The 18196-nt window shown below is 44.3% G+C and overlaps 1 long non-coding RNA gene across 2 annotated transcripts; it reads left to right on the top strand.

Annotated features, from left to right (window-relative positions):
- Positions 1–11882: 11882 nt before the first annotated feature.
- On the top strand, positions 11883–16218 carry LOC147653191 (uncharacterized). 2 transcript variants are annotated; one of them, XR_015287163.1, is made up of 3 exons: positions 11883–12641; positions 14356–14872; positions 15405–16218. It is a non-coding gene; the product is annotated as an uncharacterized LOC147653191 (long non-coding RNA). The 2 variants fall into 2 exon arrangements; XR_015287162.1 differs by having other exon boundaries at positions 14356–16218.
- The last annotated feature ends 1978 nt before the right edge of the window (positions 16219–18196 follow it).

The raw sequence follows: 18196 nt of genomic DNA, 5'->3' as shown, positions 1-18196 counted from the left end.
AATTCCAGAAACATCCCACAAAATGACCTAAATCATTCCAATACTCTACCAAATTCCACAAAAATCCCACAGAATCTCCACAAATTCACACAGAATACATGAAAAATCCCTGATAATTCGTCAGTTCTCTACAGAATCTCACCAAATTCCAGAAAAGTCCCCCAAAGTTCCACAAGCATCCCACAAAATCTCCCTAATATCCAACAAAATTCCTGGAAAAATCTCACAAAATTCCCTAAATCTTCTGAAAACTTGACCAAATTCCAGAAACGCCCCATAAAATCAGCACAGTTTCCCGCAAAATTCAAGAAAAAACACCACAAAATTCCCTAAATCGCCTCAAAACTCTACCAAATTTTATAAAATTCCCACAGAATCTCCACAAATTCCCACAGAATACATGAAAAATCACTGATAATTCGTCAGTTCTCTACAGAATCTCACCAAATTCCAGAAAAGTCCCTCAAAGTTCCACAAACATCCCACAAAATCTCCCCAGTATCCAACAAAATTCCAGGAAAAATCCCACAAAATTCCCTAAATCTTCTCAAAACTCAACCAAATTCCAGAAACGCCCCATAAAATCACCACAGTTTCCCACAAAATTCAAGAAAAACACCACCAAATTCCCTAAATCTTTTCAAAATACCACAAAATCCTTGAAAAGCCCCACCAAATTCCAGAAACATCCCACAAAATGACCTAAATCATTCCAAAACTCTACCAAATTCCACAAAAATCCCACAGAATCGCCAAAAATTCACACAAAATACATGAAAAATTCGTGATAATTTGTCAATTCTCTGCAGAATCCCACAAAATTCCAGAAAAGTCCCTCAAAGTTCCACAAACATCCCACAAAATGTCCTCAATATCCAACAAAATTCCAGAGAAATGCCACCAAATTCCCTAAATCTTCTCAAAACACAACCAAATTCTAGAAAAATATCCCACCAAATCTCCACAAATTCCCACAAAATACATGAAAAATCCCTCAAGATCCCTAAATCCCCTCAATATCCCACAAAATTCCACAAAAATCACACAAAACCTCCACAAGTTTCCACAAAATCTAAGGAAACTTCCTCAAAATTCTTCAAGTCTCCTCCAAACCACACAAAGTCCTTGAAAAGGCCCACAGAATTCCAGAAAAATCCCACCAAATTCCCTAAATCTTCTCAAAACACGACCAAATTCTGGAAAAAAATCCCACCAAATCTCCACAAATTCCCACAAAATACATGTAAAATCCCCCAAGATCCCTAAATCCCCTCAATATCCCACAAAATTCCACAAAAATCACACAAAACCTCCACAAGTTTCCACAAAATCTACGAAAACTTCCTCAAAATTCTTCAAGTCTCCTCCAAACCACACAAAGTCCTTGAAAAAGCCCACAAAATTCTAGAAAAATACCACCAAATTCCCTAAATCTTTTCAAAATACCACAAAATTCAAGAAAAGCCCCACCAAATTCCAGAAACATCCCACAAAATGACCTAAATCATTCCAAAACTCTACCAAATTCCACAAAAATCCCACAGAATCTCCACAAACTCACACAGAATACATGAAAAATCCCTGATAATTCGTCAGTTCTCTACAGAATCTCACCAAATTCCAGAAAAGTCCCCCAAAGTTCCACAAGCATCCCACAAAATCTCCCTAATATCCAACAAAATTCCAGAAAAATCTCACAAAATTCCCTAAATCTTCTGAAAACTTGACCAAATTCCAGAAACGCCCCATAAAATCAGCACAGTTTCCCGCAAAATTCAAGAAAAAACACCACAAAATTCACTAAATCGCCTCAAAACTCTACCGAATTTTATAAAAATCCCACAGAATCTCCACAAATTACCAAAAAATACATGAAAAATCCCTGATAATTCGTCAGTTCTCTACAGAATCTCACCAAATTCCAGAAAAGTCCCTCAAAGTTCCACAAACATCCCTCAAAATCTCCCCAAAATCCAACAAAATTCCAGAGAAATCCCACCAAATTCCCTAAATCTTCTCAAAACACGACAAAATTCTAGAAAAAAATCCCACCAAATCTCCACAAATTCCCACAAAATACATGTAAAATCCCCCAAGATCCCTAAATCCCCTCAATATCCCACAAAATTCCACAAAAATCACACAAAATCTCCACAAGTTTCCACAAAATCTAAGGAAACTTCCTCAAAATTCTTCAAGTCTCCTCCAAACCACACAAAGTCCTTGAAAAGGCCCACAAAATTCTAGAAAAATACCACCAAATTCCCTAAATCTTTTCAAAATACCACAAAATTCAAGAAAAGCCCCACCAAATTCCAGAAACATCCCACTAAATGACGTAAATCATTCCAAAACTCTACCAAATTCCACAAAAATCCCACAGAATCTCCACAAATTCACACAAAATACATGAAAAATCCCTCAAGATCCCTAAATCTCCAAAATTTCCTACAAAATTCCTCAAAAATCACACAAATCCTCCACAAGTTTCCACAAAATCTAAGGAAACTTCCTCAAAATTCTTCAAGTCTCCTCCAAACCACACAAAGTCCTTGAAAAGGCCCACCAAATTCCAGAAACATCCCACAGAATCTCCACAAATTCCCACAAAATCTAAAACAAATTCCTCATAATTCTTTAAGTCTGTTCTGAATCCCACAGAATTCCAGAAAAATCCCACCAAATTCCAGAGAAGTCCCACAAAATTCCCTAAATCATTTCAAAACCCTACCAATTCACAGGAATGTCCCACAAAATCTCCACCGATTCCCAGAAAATCCCACCAAAATCCCACAAAAATCCCTAAATCTTCTGAAAACTCAACCAAATTCCAGAAACGCCCCATAAAATCACCACAAAATTCAAGAAAAACACCACCAAATTCCCTAAATCTTTTCAAAATACCACAAAATTCAAGAAAAGCCCCACCAAATTCCAGAAATATCCCACAAAATGACCTAAATCATTCCAAAACTCTACCAAATTCCACAAAAACCCCACAGAATCTCCACAAATTCCCAAAAAATACATGAAAAATCCCTGATAATTTGTCAATTCTCTGCAGAATCCCACAAAATTCCAGAAAAGTCCCTCAAAGTTCCACAAACATCCCTCAAAATCTCCCCAAAATCCAACAAAATTCCAGAGAAATCCCACCAAATTCCCTAAATCTTCTCAAAACAGGACCAAATTCTAGAAAAAAATCCCACCAAATCTCCACAAATTCCCACAAAATACATGTAAAATCCCCCAAGATCCCTAAATCCCTCAATATCCCACAAAATACCATAAAAATCACACAAATCCTCCACAAATTCCCACAAAATCAAAAAAAATTCCTCAAAATTCTTCAAGTCTCCTCCAAACCACACAAAGTCCTTGAAAAGGCCCCACCAAATTCCAGAAATATCCCACAAAATGACCTAAATAATTCCAAAACTCTACCAAATTCCACAAAAACCCCACAGAATCTCCACAAATTCCCAAAAAAAACATGAAAAATCCCTGATAATTTGTCAATTCTTGCAGAATCCCACAAAATTCCAGAAAAGTCCCTCAAAGTTCCACAAACATCCCTCAAAATCTCCCCAAAATCCAACAAAATTCCAGAGAAATCCCACCCAATTCCCTAAATCTTCTCAAAACACGACAAAATTCTAGAAAAAAATCCCACCAAATCTCCACAAATTCCCACAAAATACATGTAAAATCCCCCAAGATCCCTAAATCCCCTCAATATCCCACAAAATTCCACAAAAATCACACAAAACCTCCACAAGTTTCCACAAAATCTAAGGAAACTTCCTCAAAATTCTTCAAGTCTCCTCCAAACCACACAAAGTCCTTGAAAAGGCCTACAGAATTCCAGAAAAATCCCACCAAATTCCCTAAATCTTCTCAAAACACCACCAAATTCTGGAAAAAAATCCCACCAAATCTCCACAAATTCCCACAAAATACATGTAAAATCCCCCAAGATCCCTAAATCCCCTCAATATCCCACAAAATTCCACAAAAATCACACAAAACCTCCACAAGTTTCCACAAAATCTAAGGAAACTTCCTCAAAATTCTTCAAGTCTCCTCCAAACCACACAAAGTCCTTGAAAAGGCCCACAAAATTCCAGAAAAATCCCACCAAATTCCCACAATCTTCTCAAAACACGACAAAATTCTGGAAAAAAATCCCACCAAATCTCCACAAATTCCCACAAAATACATGAAAAATCCCTCAAGATCCCTAAATCCCCTCATTATCCCAAAAAATTCCACAAAAATCACACAAAACCTCCACAAGTTTCCACAAAATCTACGAAAACTTCCTCAAAATTCTTCAACTCTCCTCCAAACCACACAAAGTCCTTGAAAAGGCCCACCAAATTCCAGAAAAATCCCACCAAATTCCCTAAATCTTCTCAAAACACGACCAAATTCTGGAAAAAAATCCCACCAAATCTCCACAAATTCCCACAAAATACATGTAAAATCCCCCAAGATCCCTAAATCCCCTCAATATCCAAAAAATCCCACAAAAATCACACAAAACCTCCACAAGTTTCCACAAAATCTAAGGAAACTTCCTCAAAATTCTTCAAGTCTCCTCCAAACCACACAAAGTCCTTGAAAAGGCCTACAGAATTCCAGAAAAATCCCACCAAATTCCCTAAATCTTCTCAAAACATGACCAAATTCTGGAAAAAAATCCCACCAAATCTCCACAAATTCCCACAAAATACATGTAAAATCCCCCAAGATCCCTAAATCCCCTCAATATCCCAAAAAATTCCACAAAAATCACACAAAACCTCCACAAGTTTCCACAAAATCTACGAAAACTTCCTCAAAATTCTTCAAGTCTCCTCCAAACCACACAAAGTCCTTGAAAAAGCCCACAAAATTCTAGAAAAATACCACCAAATTCCCTAAATTTTTCAAAATACCACAAAATTCAAGAAAAGCCCCACCAAATTCCAGAAACATCCCACAAAATGACCTAAATCATTCCAAAACTCTACCAAATTCCACAAAAACCCCACAGAATCTCCACAAATTCCCAAAAAAAACATGAAAAATCCCTGATAATTTGTCAATTCTTGCAGAATCCCACAAAATTCCAGAAAAGTCCCTCAAAGTTCCACAAACATCCCTCAAAATCTCCCCAAAATCCAACAAAATTCCAGAGAAATCCCACCAAATTCCCTAAATCTTCTCAAAACACGACCAAATTCTGGAAAAAAATCCCACCAAATCTCCACAAATTCCCACAAAATACATGTAAAATCCCCCAAGATCCCTAAATCCCCTCAATATCCCACAAAATTCCACAAAAATCACACAAAACCTCCACAAGTTTCCACAAAATCTAAGGAAACTTCCTCAAAATTCTTCAAGTCTCCTCCAAACCACACAAAGTCCTTGAAAAGGCCTACAGAATTCCAGAAAAATCCCACCAAATTCCCACAATCTTCTCAAAACACGACCAAATTCTGGAAAAAAATCCCACCAAATCTCCACAAATTCCCACAAAATACATGTAAAATCCCCTAAGATCCCTAAATCCCCTCAATATCCCACAAAAATTCCACAAAAATCACACAAAACCTCCACAAGTTTCCACAAAATCTAAGGAAACTTCCTCAAAATTCTTCAAGTCTCCTCCAAACCACACAAAGTCCTTGAAAAGGCCCACAAAATTCTAGAAAAATACCACCAAATTCCCTAAATCTTTTCAAAATACCACAAAATTCAAGAAAAGCCCCACCAAATTCCAGAAACATCCCACAAAATGACCTAAATCATTCCAAAACTCTACCAAATTCCACAAAAATCCCACAGAATCTCCACAAATTCACACAGAATACATGAAAAATCCCTGATAATTCATCAGTTCTCTACAGAATCTCACCAAATTCCAGAAAAGTCCCCCAAAGTTCCACAAGCATCCCACAAAATCTCCCTAATATCCAACAAAATTCAAGGAAAAATCTCACAAAATTCCCTAAATCTTCTGAAAACTTGACCAAATTCCAGAAACGCCCCATAAAATCAGCACAGTTTCCCGCAAAATTCAAGAAAAAACACCACAAAATTCCCTAAATCGCCTCAAAACTCTACCAAATTTTATAAAAATCCCACAGAATCTCCACAAATTCCCAAAAAATACATGAAAAATCCCTGATAATTCGTCAGTTCTCTACAGAATCTCACCAAATTCCAGAAAAGTCCCTCAAAGTTCCACAAACATCCCACAAAATCTCCCCAGTATCCAACAAAATTCCAGGAAAAATCCCACAAAATTCCCTAAATCTTCTCAAAACTCAACCAAATTCCAGAAACGCCCCATAAAATCACCACAGTTTCCCACAAAATTCAAGAAAAACACCACCAAATTCCCTAAATCTTTTCAAAATACCACAAAATCCTTGAAAAGCCCCACCAAATTCCAGAAATATCCCACAAAATGACCTAAATCATTCCAAAACTCTACCAAATTCCACAAAACCCCCACAGAATCTCCACAAATTCCCAAAAAATACATGAAAAATCCCTGATAATTTGTCAATTCTCTGTAGAATCCCACAAAATTCCAGAAAAGTCCCTCCAAGTTCCACAAACATCCCTCAAAATCTCCCCAAAATCCAACAAAATTCCAGAGAAATCCCACCAAATTCCCACAGTCTTCTCAAAACACGGCCAAAATCCACAAAAATCCCACCAAATCTCCACAAATTCCCACAGAATACATGAAAAATCCCTGATAATTCGTCAGTTCTCTACAGAATCTCACCAAATTCCAGAAAAGTCCCTCAAAGTTCCACAAGCATCCCACAAAATCTCCCTAATATCCAACAAAATTCCAGGGAAAGTCTCACAATATTCCCTAAATCTTCTGAAAACTCGACCAAATTCCAGAAAAATCCCACCAAATCTCCACAGATTCCCACAGAATACATGAAACAGGTCAGTGCATACCAGTTCTGTAATGACCTTTATCTTATACTGTTATTCCTCTGTAGGATACCTTTGATATCCTAGTGTGGCTTTGTTCCTTTATGGCTCTGGATGTATTAGTTTCAGAGAGTGTGCTGATAGAAACTAATGTGGAAACATCTGTTAAACCAACATACATTCATTTACATCTATCATTAGAGCTGCTCCACATATCTCTAATGACATTACTGTTTTATGTCTTAAGTGCTTACTCAGCTATGAAAATATAAACTGTGGGGTTTTGAGTACTCTTATTGAGATAGCATCAAAGCAAAAAATGAGTTGGTGCTTAATCCACAGCCTGATCTTTGTCACCACTTCCCGTGTGACACCGAGACAAGGGCTCGTGATGTGTGAGAGCGATGGATGATGTCTTTGTGTATCCATAAAGCTTTTTGGGCTCTGTCCCACAGTTCTCCTAACAGAATCCTTCCCAGGTTTTGCTTTGGCCTGAAGTAGCAGACACCTCCTGGGAAGTCCAAAGGGGTAGGAGTGGAGCTTAGAGAGAGAAGAGGTTTTTCCTAGGCCTTGCTTCAATGTCATAGAAGAGACTGAAGCAGTAAGCAGATTTCAGCTCTGCTCAGCCCTCTTGTCATTTGTTGTTGGCACCTGTAACACTGTGTAAGAGCTGCATCCCCTTTGGTCTGTTTCCATCATGACTCTTTTTGTGACTTCCCTGCTGATAAGAAGTCAGTCGAGTTTTGTAAATCCTTGCACAAACAAGACCAAAAGCAGGTCCAAGTCCCATTCATCCAACTGCCTCAGCCAGAAAAGCTGGCTGCTGCCCCTCCTGCATTGCAGATTGTCACAAACACTAATCCAGGAACTTGGGTTGTGCCCCCATTTTCCCTTTTTTGCGTGAACATAGAGAATCCTTTGCTGTGTGACTCAGAAGGGTTGTGTTCCATCAGAGACCATCACAGGGTTTCTCTGGTCCCCAGTGCTGCAGACAGAAGTGTTGTCACCCCGTTGTGCATCTGCTGCCAGCCTGAGTTCAGGCTGGCCGAGGGAGTGATCAGAAGGGGAACACGCTTTGTGCAGCACTCCTTTACAGCAAGGGGCTCCTTACAGGGCTGGGCAGTGCTCTGCTGTTCCCTGCATCAGCTCTAGCAGAAACATTCCCCAGCTCCTGATGGGCTCCAGCCAAGCCAGCACCAAAATGCTGACTGATGGTTTCCATGGGCTGGGACTGTTGTCTCTGGGTAACACCAGCGTTCTGCTGTCACCTCAGCTGCGTGTCTGAGCTGTAGCAGGGCTGCTGAGATGGGCAGGGGAAAGGGGGCTTCTCCTAAAGAGCAGTGCAGGTCAGCTGCTGGCAAAGCAATTATCGTAAAGAGGATCATTCATAAAGTGCAGTGATAGCTTACAAATCTCAAACCCAAGAGCTTCTTCTTTGATTATGGAAAACAAAGGGGCTTGAACTCTCGGTTTGATGTATTAAGTGATATTTTTTTAAAAGACATTTTGGGTTAGTCAAACTGGAATGATTCATAAAGCAGCTTAATTAGACCAGAGCTCCAGTGGGAGTCCCCTTTAACATGTCTACAGAGACTCTTTTAATACTCTAATCCATTTCTGAATAAAAGGTGAAACCAGGAATGGTAGTTTCAAAGGAGGAACTACAAAGAACATTTCTCTTTCTCTTTTTGCTCTTCTGTCCTTGCCATCTAGATATCAAGCTTCCATTGCATTCTAAGGATGACTTTTTTTCTAGGTTAGCTTGCACAAGCAGAGCTTTTTATATACCATCATTTAAAACTTAAGGAACCCTCCAAGTGAAAAATCGGTTACTAATGCGCCACCAAACCGGTGTTCTGGAATTACTGTAATGAATTCATCCTGTTGTACAGTGTTTTGTTTCACCTCCTAGCAAGTTTTTAAAAGAAATTTTAGGTCGCCCTGTTATAATTTGTTTTCCGCTTTATCCAGTGCTTTAGGAGGAGGTTTCATGCTGATGCTCCAGTAGGGTGGGAAATCCTGAAATGGGAAGTGGAAGTATGCCCTAAGGTCTATTTTTAGACTGATGTGACTAGGCTGTGCTTCAAAACAAAATTAAAAATAACCCACACAGACCTGGGTTCAGCAAAAGGGAGGCTAAAGACTTGAAAATGCTGTAGTCTGACAAGGAAATCAAGATCATGATGTTATATTTACTTTGCACTGGGCTTCTTTAGAGATGTGCAATCTCTCTACAACATCTGCTGGAACAGAATTAATAAGCTAAAGCAATGCTTTTAATGTCTAACTACTGTTGATTCCCTTTTCTTGAGGTAGGAATTGCTTACAGACCTTCAGCACTAACATTAAAATATCAGGATGGTAGCTGAAGGAATGGTTGGGTTTTTGTTTGGAATATGCAGTGCAGTTCCAGGTGAACAATGCCCAGTGATGATTGCTCTCCAATCATCTTTTGAGTGAGGGGTTTTTTTTTACAATATATTTTTCTCATGGAAAGAAAACAAAGGTGACTTAATTAAAATGAGGAAAGAAAAGCATGGATGGAATAGTTCACTCCAAGTGAATAAGAACTTGGTACTTAACCATTGTACCTCTTTATCTTGCTCATTCCTACTTTCCTGCTTTCCTAATGTTCAGCAGGTTACATTTCAAAATACCTGCCGTGATATTTTGGAGTGGCATCTTTGCTCTCAGAAGACTTTGGGGCACTTGAGAAATAATATTCCAAACGCTGTTTGCCTACCCATCCCAGTGATGTGGCACTTTGGGTCTAAGTTTTGTTCATTTGCTGGTTTTAAGTGTGCCTGAAATGCTGACACACTTAGAGCAGCAGGGCTTCTGTGAACTGGAATGGTCACCTAAATGCAAATACCAGTAGTAGACATACCTGTTAAACAATTTGAAGTGCAGGCTTGAAAGAAATAAATGATGAGAGGATAGTAGGTTGATTTCTCCTGGTGGCATAAAGCTTTTATGTTAAAGAGGAGTGTTTTAGGAAAGTAGATACTATGCCAAAAAAATTTAATAGGACCAAAGAGCAGCAGCGTCCGTATTTCTGTTGTAGATCTGTTACCTCTTGGGGCTCCCATAGAGGGCAATATTGTATAAAAGATGGTTTTAAGCCATGCATTAGGGGTCTGCCCATTCATCTGTGTTGATATACCTTTAGGAAAATTGCTGTTACAGTAAACTGAACTTCCAAGTGTAAGAAACTGGAAGAGACTTCAAGGGACACGACGCTGTTTAATGGGGCAGAAACTGAGAGACAAGTGAGCTACAGTGTGGGGTGATTTGCATTTTTCCAAGATGATTTGTGAAAGGTGAAAAGTTGCAGATGAATGCTTTGATTTGCCTTTATCTCACTCTGCCTGAGCACTTGTGTCAGTCATTTCATGCAATAACCCCTACTAAACAGTCAGAGGCTGCAGCATAATTTTGTTGACCTTAAATTAAGGCAAAAAGCTGCAGTTCTGGAATTTGAAGTTTGTAGTGTCTAATTGGCTAAAGGGCAAAAGAAAGAAGTAAAGATGAATGACAACTTTTTTGATATCACATGAAAAATCAAGGCTCATGCATCAGGGGACTTGAAAACAATTAGATTCATATCATTTCAGCCTATGTCTCAATCCTAAAAGGGCATTAAAATTACACTCTCTAAGTCTCGTTCAGTGGAGCTTAGATGAGCCTCAGATTTTAGGTGTTCCCAGGATGGGAGTTACAGGAATTGATTTCTTTGCAATGTGAAGTGCCTAAAATAGGAACCAGCGGCAGTTTGGGGGCCTCTTGCTGCTTTCTTCCCTTTTTATTCCTTTCTATCCAACATGGCAGAAATGCCATCTAAGTGAGTAGCAGGAAGGCAACCTACATTGTTAGCAAGTGAGGGGAAAAAATAAAGTTAATCTTTCAGGCTTTGGAGGAGCTGATAGCAGGAGAAAAACTGTGCCTGCAATACAAAGCCAAAAGTTATCAACTATCCTGAGAGATGTTTTCACAAATCAACAAAGAACATAAACTAGGGGGGGAAAAAAAAGGAAGCATTGCTCTGGTCTTTGTCCCTAAGATGAGAAACTGAAAAGCTGCGAGTATAAAGCAGGTATGAGCTGGTTGTCAGTGGAATGTCAGCTTCCAGCAGAACAGGAATAACTCAGGAGTGTCGAGAAGAGTCTCTGCTGCCTTGCACAGTGTTTTAATCAAAGCCCAGAGGGAGCAGTTCCCAGCCAGCCACAAAGCACCACGTCAGGCCGTGCAGAAAGAGGATTGCAGCACAACTGGGGCTTCACCAGATCTGTCTGAGATCTAGAACTGGTACTAGGTGAGGCTTAGTTCCTTCTTTTGTCCTTTCACCCCAAATACAGCTTGCATTTTGCTTCAGCATGCTTCTGTAAATCCTCAGAGGATCCATCTTGGAAGCACTTCCAGGATGAAAATGCTCTGACCTTTAGATGTTGACAGATGAGGTGCAGATTCTCCTGTTCTATATTTATTGACAATAATGGCAGTTCTTCCATTTTTTATTTTTTTTTTGTGAACAGTGTAACTTTTACATATTTGTATGACTTCATTGTACAGCTGCCCTCCTCTAACATATTATATATGTGCCAATTCTTTTACTCCAGGGATGTAAATGCAGTACCACATGTTGATAAACACACTGTACCATTTAAACCACTGTCTGCACCGTCACTCTTCAAAAATGAGACCTGCACAACACTGCAATTCAATGCAATGAGAAAGGCCATGAATTTACCCACAGAGGCAGCATGGCTGATAAAGCAGCTCCTGTCTCCTGTGCTCAGAGGTGATTCCTGTTCCAGATCAGCTCTGTGCTGGACCTGCCTTTTGCAGAGGTTGTGAGGCTGCTGCCACACGATGTGTGGTGGCTTTGTAAGGGGGAGTATCCTCTAATAAGGATTGCATAGCACCACCAGTCATCCCAATTAGCACTTGGATGAAATGGAGAACTGAACTCCAGAGGCAGGAACCAATTCTTCTCTATTCCATTGTTTGAAATGTTTTCCTTAGAGTGTGTTCAGGGGAGGATGGGAGATGAACCTTTTTACCTTTCTGGTGTTGTCTCTTTCCATGGTGTATCATATCCACCCTTCCCACAGCTGAGCTAGTAGGGCTGTGCTTTCTGAGAGGAATTCAACAGAAAAACGTTCCATCTTTTGTCCCCTGGAAGAAGCACCAGTTTTTGGAGCAATCTGTCTTCAAATGTTTCTGTGAAATTTTCCTTTTAGTTCTTGATCCTGCTCAGACACATCAGACCGATACAAAACCCCCTGAGTAACGTCACCAGCCTCAGCAGAATGTCTAAACTCTCTAAACTCCAACTTTGCGTTATCACACCATAACTACATTAAAATTATGAACATGATGATGGCAGGTTCTAGGTCACTGGCTTTCAATCTTCCTGCTTAGGGCTGACCATAGCATTTGTCTGTATTTTCTTGTCTCAGGGACTCCGTGTTTCCTTAAGGGACCAAGCTCTTGCTCTCCACAGCTCCTTGGAGCTGAAGGTGCTCGCCCACACTGAGTGAGACACTGTTACGTTTCTATTTGCAGATATGCTGCTGTGATGGAAATTTCTGTTCCAACACACTTCCACACCGAGAGAAATAGAGGAAAAAGAAAAGAAAAAGGAGTCAAAAGCCAGAAGGCCTCATTTAAATGCCAGTGTGGCAACCAAAGAGGTAAGGGAATGAAACACCGACAGAGGGAGGAGGGGAAGGTCACTGTCCCCAGGGACAGCAACGCCAGATGGCCGCAAGCACAAATCAGGAATTCCACAGACAGGAGTTTTACTCTCATCCTTTGATTTTTTTTTTTCAGCATAATTTGCATTGCAGTTTATTTTCATGGCCATTGGGAGGTTGGTAAAGGGCCAGATTGCCCTAAAGGGAGGACATGTTCATGTGTACGTGCAGTGGGCTGTTCTGAGGTGTTGTCAGCACTAAACCTGCTCAGAGCAGCTCTCTTTGCTGGGGTGACAGCAGCAATAAAAGATCCACCTGAGGATCTCTTCCAGCTGAGATGCAAATACCCTCTCCTTCCCTCGTGCAGTCCTAAAGCTTGCACATCCATTTCCTGCATGGGGGTTGGACACTGCTTACACTTGGATTTAATTGCATTTCCGTGCTGGGTGGAAACTTCCAGTGGCCAAGTGAGAATATTCTGGCTTTAAATAAGAAGAGACATTTCTTAGTAACAAGCATTGACTATTGCACATCTGTCCTGGCAAAAATAAAAGAACTGACCTTAATGGTGATTGCCAGGGAATATTCCCAGGTTTACATTTGAGACACTTGCCTTTCCAGCCCCTTTTGCCTCCCTACAGAAAAGCTAATGGTGCACAAAGAAGAGTCAGGTCAATTGCTGTTCCTGTTAGTTCTGTGTAACTGAAGCACCAGTATCCCACATTCTGGTTAACTTCACAACCTTTGGAGTTTTTCTTCCACTGCATTGCATTTGTTTTCTGGACATACTCAATTTTGCTGGCACAGGACACAAAAATTATAAAAGGAAGTTTATGATAGAAGAGCAGGAAACAAATGACACTTGTGCATTTGTCATTGATCCTTGAAAAACGAGGTGAGCCCCAGACATGCTTTTGGGTGTTCCCAAAGAATCCTAAAGAAACAAATTCTCTGTTTTGCCTCCTATTCATGGCAAGGGCAAAGATGAAGTATCAGATTCAGTTGCTTAAAAGACTGATAAACCTGTAGGAGAAAGATGTTTTCTGCTGCACTGTTTGTCATAAACAAAATGAAGATTTAAAAAAAGCCCCACAACCTTAATAGCCTTTTGCAGAAATGAGGCAGACCCAGCAATCTTGAAGCAGTCATTGCTTCAGTCTTTCTATAACTCTGAAGACAACTAAATGAACACAGAAATCAGAGCTCTCACACACCCTACAGCCAACAGCTCCCAAAATTATTAAAACCCTTACTGATTCAGTTTATTGCAGATGCTGTCCTGAAGCAGAAAAGGTGATTCTGCACTTCCTTAGTCCTTTTCCCTTGGACTGAGGTTTGGTTTGGCCTTGTGTGGTCCTGCTGAAGAGCAACAGAGAGCAGTGACAAGGCTTCCTTCACCCTGGGATTATAAAATCTTGTTGTTTGGGCACAGACAAATCCCTCCCTGGCTACAGCCTCCTGTCAGCTACAGGGGCCAGGACCAGGTGTCCCCTGAGTCTCACTGAGTACTTGGTTTATGCAAAACATTGGGGCTCATTCCATTTGCTGAGAAGAAGAGCCAAAGATGACACACCTTGGGCACCGTCCCCTCCTCACCCCAAAGTGCCCCCCAGGACGGCCTGTGGCTCATCAAGTAACATTTCTGCAATCAGGCATCGCCAAAAGTGTTTCTAACAACACATTCCATCACTTCTTGCCACTTTTTATTCAGTGCAAGCATGGAAATGTCTGAGATAGACAATGGAAAGCAATACATAAAATCCAAGACAAGCGATCATAAATGGCCCTGCTGGGAAAGCAGATCCCACGGAATTGAATGGAGGTGGAAGGTCACTCCTAACACATTAAATACAACAGCCAAAGCAGATCCTGATGTCACCTTGATACTGAGATGGAAAAGTCACCTGCTTAAAATCATTGAAAAGGAAAAGAAGGAGCAGGAGGACAGGTGGGTAGGTGTGTTGGTAACTCTGTTAAACACAGTTTAAAAAACCCCAAAACGCAGTAGTTATTAACCAGATATTTGAGGAGGCACAGCCACAGCTCTCTGCAGAACATTTACAAAGTGCTTGACAAATGGAAAGCTGGATCTTTTTCAGCAAGTGCCGTGGGTGCTGTGCACCCAGACCTGGAGCACCAGGGCCATCCATCTGCCTCAGGAGTCCTGCTTTCATCCTTGGAGTGTGCATCCTTCCATCCTCCAGTGTGCACCGGCACTTCAGATTGAGGTAAGGACAGCACTGAATAGGGGAAAAAGAGCAGGAGCTATTCCCTCCATTGAATATTGGCACCACCACGTGACACATTCACTTGAAGACGAGCACAAAGGGATTACAACACAATTGTCCCTGTACAGAACAGAAACCAAGCTTCTCCTGCTGCTCTGGCCGGTCCCTAAACACAAGAAGGAGCTGTAGGTTTTCTCCATCACTGCTGGTGCAGCTGAAGCCTTAAGTTCCTTAAGCCTTTCCTGTTTCCCTGAGTTGTCTCTCATTTCCATCACCTCAAAATGGGCATCTGTGGCACTATGAGAAAGGGCAGCATTTTCCTTGGGAAACAGCCGGAAAAGAACCAGAGCAGGTGTCCCAGACTGGGGGCTGCCCCTTCCAGGGGATTGTGTGTCAGCTCTGTTAGAATTGCTAATTATTTAGGCACCTAATTGGCTCTGAGGAGTGGATTGGGGAGAGATGGAAATGCAAGCCCTGGGCTGAAGGCCGTGCCCGAGGTGTGCCCAGCTCCCTGCACACCTTTTCCCCCCAGGTGCAGACCGGCTCCAGACGCTGCACATGGAAGGCAAGGAGAGCTGGGAGCCGAGAGAGGAGCGGTTTCTCCCGGAACACCGGGAGCCCTTCCATGGCAGCAGCTCATTCCCAGCCCCTGCCCCACTCTCTGCTCCCAAAGGTCACCGGGAACTCGCCCAAGGCCCGGGGGGCTCGGCAGGGCTTTCCCACCTGGGCCGAGTGCCACAGGAGGGGCCCCTGCAGGATTTCTGTCTCGGTCGGGTTCCAGCAGCTCAGACTGGCTCCTGCATCCAGCAGGGATTGGGTGGGGATTTGGTTGGGGCTTTTTGTTTGCTGGTTTGGCTTTTAGTTATTTAGAGAGTGCTTTGAGGGTCAGTTTTGCTGCTTCATCAGCTTTACCCCCTGCCCAGCTGCCTGTTGTGTGCATGGAAGGGTTCAATCTGCATTTCGCTTCTTCTGCACCCCTACTTTATTATTTTAGGCTCTTTATTTTCATTTTTCTCTTTTCCTTTTGACTGTTTTTTCCCCCTTTCATTCCCCCTTTTTTAATATTTATTTTCTGCTGTGGGTTTTTTTCCCCCCCCCTCTTCTCTCACGTGACCTCGGTGCTTTCCTGTCTTTTTGTAAATTTTTCTTTTTTCTTTTTTTTTTTTTTTCTTTTTTTTTTTTTAATCTTCTCCTGATCAGAAGCCCCTGGGGCAGCTGCACAGCCGGGGCCACTCCTGGCTGTCAGAGAAGCCGGGAGCTGACTGCTCTACGGGATTTGTTTGCTCCCAGGTCTGCGGCTCGGGGCTCTCTCTCATCGTGTTTTATCAAATAAAGTTCGTGTGGCATTCCTGGCTTTGACGATGGTGTTTTATTGGGATGTGCCAAGCCCGGATTCCCCGGGAAGCAGCAGGACGGGTTTCCCTGTGCCTAAGGACAGCCCCGGAGCCGCGCAGTGCAGAGAGAAGCCGATCCTAAGCCACTGCTGATGATCATAACCGAGTTGAAAGTAGGAGAAATGAGAAGTCCCAGCTGAAACCGATACAGAAGCAAGTTTTGATTGATTTTCAGAGCCTCCTGCTTCATACGCTTTGCCTCAGGAGCCAGGGAAATGGCTCCGATTCCCCTCCCGATGCTGCTGCTGGTGCGGAGCTGCCGGCCGGGCTTCAGGGCTGCTGCGGCTCCCAGAGACAGCCGGCGCTGCCTTCGGGGGCTCGGAGCTGAGCCCCGCTCCTGCAGCTGTGGCTCACACAGACCCTTGGCTGTGTTTGGGGAGCTCAGAACCAGACTCACCCCATCACTTTGGGGCTTCACAGAAGGCGGCGAGTGCCGCGTTTGAGGGGCTCAAAATTCAGGCTCAGAGCTTAAAAGCAGAGACCGAATCCTGCGTTTTGGACTCTGACAGCAGCGGGCTCACGTCCGGCCTGGATTTGGGCTTCAGGCACAGAGACTGAGCCCTGGTTTCGGGGTTTCGGTCCGAGCGAGCGAGTCCAGGCTCCAGAGCCCGAGTACCGCCGATTGACTCTCAAAGCTAGGCTGCGCTGGCCAAGTGCAGACAGCGATGAACCGAGCTGAGATTTCGGGACGTGAAAGCCCGGTCTCTCAGAGCGAGCATCCGGGCTCACAGAGAGCAAGTTGTGCATTTTAGGGGCTCGAGGCAGAGACCGAGTCCCGCCTTCTGGGGATTTGGCTTCACAGAGCCTCGCGTTCGGGGGGCTTGAAGTAAATCCCAGCCGCGGTGTTTCGGTGTTCAGAGCGGGCTCGTTCGGGCAGCGTCAGTCGCAGCCTCTCAGCTCTAAGGGCCGCCTTTGGCCCCGCGGAGAGCTCAGAGCCGGCGACTCGGAGCTGCCTCTGGGGCCGGCGGCGGAGCCGCGTTTGGGGCTCGGAGCGGAGCCCGAACCCCGCGTTGGGGGCCACGGGCAGAGCCCGGCCCGGCGCGTCGGGCTCCGCTCGGGGCCCCGGGGGCCGCCCCGGCACCGGCAGAGCCCTGGCTCCCCGCGGCCGGAGCGGGACCGTGCCCGGGGCCCCGAGCGGCCGGAGCGGGACCCGGGCGCGAACCTCCGGCTCCCGGCCCGGCCCCGCCGCAGCGCCCCGGGCTCGGAGCGGCCCCGCCGAGAGCGCCCGGGCCGGGCCGGGGCCCGCACAGCGCCGAGCGGGGATCCCGAGCGAGACCCCCGGGACAGCGGCACCCGCGGGGCGGGACAGGAACGGGACGGGATGGGCCAGGAGCGGGCCAAGAGCCGGGGCGGGGCCGGCGCAGGTGTTCGGGGTTGGGCCGGGCGGGGCCGGGCAGGTGCGCGGAGGGGAGGGACCGGGGCGGGAGGGGCTTAGGGGGCGGACACCCCCAGCCCCTCCCACCCGGGACAACCCCCTCCGGAGAGGCCCCGCCCCCCGCCGGGGCCCCTCCTCCGGAGGGGGCCCACCCTAAATGCCCCCCCTCCCCACCCGGGACCCCCTCCTAACGAGGGGGCCCTTCCCAAACCCCCCCAGCCCCCCAACCCTCGCTACCCCACCCCAGACCCCTCCTGAGGAGGGGCCCCCCTGACCCCCCAGCCCCGGCCCGGTGTGATGAAGGGAAAGCCGGAACCCCGGCAGTGTAGGGCGGTGTTGGCAGCTGCTGGGGGGACCCGCACAGCGGCTCCGGCCCCTTTTGGGGACTCAAAGCAGGGGCGCCGGCTCCGGCCCTCGGGGCTTTATTATCCGGCGCCCCGAACCTCGCGGCTTCTCTGCCAAGGGCAAACAGAGACCAAGGGGAGAAGGGGACACGGGGACACGGAGGGAAAGGGCCGAGAGACAGCGCACAGGGAGGCAGAAGGGAGCAGGAGC

The sequence above is a fragment of the Cyanistes caeruleus genome, chromosome 5 (genome assembly GCF_971803275.1).
Source record: "Cyanistes caeruleus chromosome 5, bCyaCae1.hap1.1, whole genome shotgun sequence".
In the NCBI taxonomy this organism is placed as follows: domain Eukaryota; kingdom Metazoa; phylum Chordata; class Aves; order Passeriformes; family Paridae; genus Cyanistes; species Cyanistes caeruleus.
This window is presented reverse-complemented; position numbering and strand designations above follow the sequence as displayed.